The sequence below is a fragment of the Solanum stenotomum genome, chromosome 12 (assembly GCF_019186545.1).
Source record: "Solanum stenotomum isolate F172 chromosome 12, ASM1918654v1, whole genome shotgun sequence".
Classification (NCBI taxonomy): domain Eukaryota; kingdom Viridiplantae; phylum Streptophyta; class Magnoliopsida; order Solanales; family Solanaceae; genus Solanum; species Solanum stenotomum.
The window spans coordinates 14,431,836-14,436,205 of record NC_064293.1 but is presented as its reverse complement, the minus strand read 5'-3'; positions in this window follow the sequence as shown (position 1 = coordinate 14,436,205).

The following is a 4,370-nucleotide window of genomic DNA, read 5'->3' as shown; positions in this document are numbered from 1 at the left end:
TAAAAAAATAAGTATATAAAATATCATTTTCATCCCAACACTTCAACATTAAATAAATGCATCCCTCCAAATAATTATATTACAATCTCCAGGAATATAAAAATAATTTAATAAAATAGGGTAAAAATTTTCCGAGGAAACCTCAAAACACGTTATCAGAGAACGCTTCGTCTTCCATCAACCTGTTTTACCGAAATCATCAACCTTTATAAAACTGATCATTCTCCAACACAAGTCTTCCATCTTCCATTATTGAAAATATAAAGAAAAAAGAGATCCTATAATCATTCCTGAAAAACGAAGTGGAGTTTGTCTATTTTTCATCAATCTTCTTCCCAAGTTCAGTTGAAGCTTTTTCAATCTTATTCCCAAGTTCAGTTGGATCTTTTTCAATCTTCTTCGTCTGCAGTAAGTTTAATCGTGTTTTCAATAACTTTTAGCTTATTTGATTTTTTTATTGCGATAGTGTAGCGAAGTTTAGATGTTTGCTTAAAGTTCTGAAAATCTCACTTGTTTTAGTTCATGCTTTTTATTCGGAATCATTACTGACGTTTTGCTTTGGATAATGCATAGAAATTTTTTATTTTTTATGTTTATCGAATTTTTTGATTTTTTTTTATGTTTATCTAGCCTATCGATTTGAAAGTTTTTACTATATTTTGGTCGACTTTAATGGTGTTTATGTCAATGGCATTGTCGAGTTTTGTTGGAACTGGTACTTTTTTTCATATTTTTTTTAGCATTACTCTGTTTGTATTAATAAACTAGTGGTCGATATTTTGATATGAACATTATGTTTTTGTATATAATACAGTATGGCTAAAACTAGAGGCGGTATTGTTAAAGGATTTGTTACTAAGCCTTCTACAAACAAGAAAAGAAAGGCTGAAGAAGTTTCAAGATCCTCCAAAAAAAAATATAGTTGAAGAACCTAAGTCTAACTCGAATTATGATACAATGGCTGAGATCGACAGCTATGAGGACAGTAGTGCCCAGGCTACTGATGATGTTGAATCTAGTGAAGATTTAATTGACAGTGGAGATAAAGAGAGTAGTAGAGATAGCTGAGATACTGGAGATGAGGATGATGATCCCCTGTCCTTGCCAATTTGTGCATGAGAAATCTCTGGTAAGTCCTATAATCTAACTACATGAATGGATGATTTAGGATCTTTTCCAGCAAAAATTTTTGTGAGAGCAAGAACGACTCTTTATCGTGATTTTAGAAATGTTTTAGTTCAAGAAAAAAATTATAATGACTTTAAAGGTACTTGTTTTGGACATTTAAGGCATATTCCAGAATATTACAAGTTCAATGGACAGATGGTCCATTATATGTTGTTGCGATGTGTCAAAAATGATTTTGAAAAAAATTGTATGAGATGTGGTTCTGTGTGAATGATAAGCCTGCTTGTTTTGGCTTACAAGAGTTTGCATTGATTACGGGGCTGAATTGCGCAGCATACCCCCGTGATGCAAAAATGACAAAGTGTTTCAGAAAGGTAAGAGATTTTATTATAAAGTGACCAAGAATAAGAATATCACTGTTGAGTTTGATTAAGGGTACCAAATTGAATAAGGAACAGAAGTTGAAGTGCTCCTTAGTTTGGTTCATCCACTCGATGTTGCTTGCCCACGATCGATCTAAGATTGTGGATTCCAACCACATTGAGATGGTCGATGATTTAGATTTTTTTCAAGAGTTATCCCTTGGGGAAAGAGTGTTTCAATTTAACAGTAAAGTATTTGAAGTAGCAGAATGAAGTGTACAATGAAAGAGGGAATGCATTATATGCTCTATATGGCTTTCCATGGGCATTTCTGGTACTTATTATCAATTATGTACTTGATTTATAATAAACTCTTATATATTTATATAGTATTTCATAGTCTCTGTTTATTTATTTATTATTTTATTAATTTCAGGTTTGGATATATGAGACTTTTTCTCATCTTGAAAAGTATGCAAAGAAGTCCTTGGATTCTCCTTTGCCCATTCCCCGTTTACTTAGATGGCACACGACAAAGAGCGATAATATTATCGAAGGTGATCCATTTAAGTACAAAGGGAGAAGTACAGAGGTATAAACTTATTTATTATTATCTAGCAATATTTGTAAATTAGTGAAGGTCTTATACTATTTATATATATTTTTTTGTAGGTTGTGTATCCATACCTCATACCTAATATCCGTGAGATAAAACAAAATTATATGGCAACATTAAAGTCATATACGGACGAAGTGAAGGACACAATCATTGATGCCTTAAAGGACAATTTGAAAGGTGTCATTGTTCTCACTTCTGCAGTAGAGAACGAGGAGGATGAAATATTTTGTGAGAACAATTCCAAACAACCTTGTGAGTATTCTGTTTCGAGTGGACAAAAAAATAAATATGATAATTTGTGTGAGCGTGTTACATCCCTTGAACTATCAATGATGGAAGTTGTTGCTTTTATACGAGATGAGAAATTGAGGAGAGCTCAAAAGAACAAGAAAAATGAAGGTAGACTAATTTATATACTATTTGTGTAAAATAATTTATTTGTACGAATTTTAATCCACTGATCTTCAGCAGTTAACGAAGACTATACAGCACCAACAATTGATAAAGATGGTGTTGCAGTTGATGTTAATAAAATCCTTCCATTAGCAATAGTCGATGAAGATCTTGTTGCAGTTGATGAGTACTTTGGAGAAGAAGTTAATGAAGTTGTAGAAGAGATGAAGGAAGGAGATAAAGAACAATAGGAGGCGAAGATGGAGGAAAAAGAAGAGAAGCTGGAAGAGAAGAAACAAGAGGAGGAGAAGATGGAAGAAAAAGAAGAAGAAAACAAAGAAGAGGAGATCGAAGAGAAGAAGTGTAGCAACCCTAAAAATAGATAGGTGAAACTAGAGCCTAACGTATGAATTTTTAAAGTTTAAGCATAAATTGGAAGTAGTCACTTTTGGAAAAAAAAGTTCTGAATCTGGAAATTGGAAACTTGGAAATTTGGTTAAGTGTGGGAAATCAGTGAGTTTTTGGCCAACTTTGAGCAGTCATAACTCCTAGCTCAGTATGATCCAGGAGTAGTTCCAGTTATTTTTGGAAAGCCCCTGGAACGATCTTTCCAACGCCACCGAGTTTGCTCGATTCCGAGTTCGTATGAGTGAGTTATGCCCTTTGAAAGTTGGGCAGTTGGCAAGGAGTCCGTCCGGAAATTTAAGGGCATTTTGGCCATTTCACAAATATTTTCTTTTGAGGTTATATTATTGTGTTAGGCTGATTGTGGATCATTTTGTTCCATTTTAAAAGAGTAAAGTTAGGGTTCTTGAGTGAAGAAGAGAAGAAGAGAGGAAGAAGAAGAAGAAGAAGTTGGAGCTAGGGTTGAAGATTTTGAGTTCTTTCTTCTTCAATTTTCCGTGGGCTTTCAACTTAGAGGTATGGTGACCCTTGATCTTTGATGAATCTTTCTTTCAAGGAGTCCAATCAAAAGGGTTTCAAAAGTGTTTCAAAGAACAAAAATCTCAAATTCTAATCTAAGCATGGGTTCATTGGCAAAACGTTTTCTAAGCCATTATATTGATGAATTAATATTTTTTTAGATGATTTCGTATGGAATTCCTTGAAGAACCCATGTTTTCCCTAAATTCCTAAATTTGCTTATGAAGTGGGTCTTTTGCTTATGATTCAAGTTTATGAAATTGTGTTTGGATTGGATTGTATTAGTGACTCTTATGACTTTCTACATCTATCTATGATGAATTGATGATGTATGGATGAATTGAAAGTTGTGGCCTTATGGGCAAGTTATGGATGAATTCTCTTGTGGTAAGTAAAATGGTTGGGACTTGAGTGTTGTTGATTATTGCTTTGGAGGATGGTAAGTTGGCTTAATCTCTTATTATGGATAAAATTGTTCTTGCTTAGTTTGATCCACTTATGGTGGAGGTGTTTAATTATGGAATGTATTATGAACATGGACTTGAATGCATTATCTATTGAATTAAAGTGTTATCAAGTTATGAAATGTTATTGTACTATGTGAAGGTATTCTTATGGTTATAAGGTGATCTTGTACAAAGTGTTATTGTATTGTATATTATATATATAAATGAGGCTATATGTAAAGTCCTATATGAAGCTATATGTAAAGTTTTATGTGAAGCTTTATGTGTGAAGGTATGATGTGAATGAGTTTATGTAATCTTGCGATGATCCTATGTAAAGTGGATAGCATTGTGATTTAAAGTATGATTTTTCTCATGATGTATATATGAAATGATGTTGGATTATGAAGTATCCTTAGATGATAATGTTGTGACTCAGTTGGTAGACTAAAGTGTCTCTCCTTGTTACTTAAAGTCTTGAATGCATGAATGTGTGAA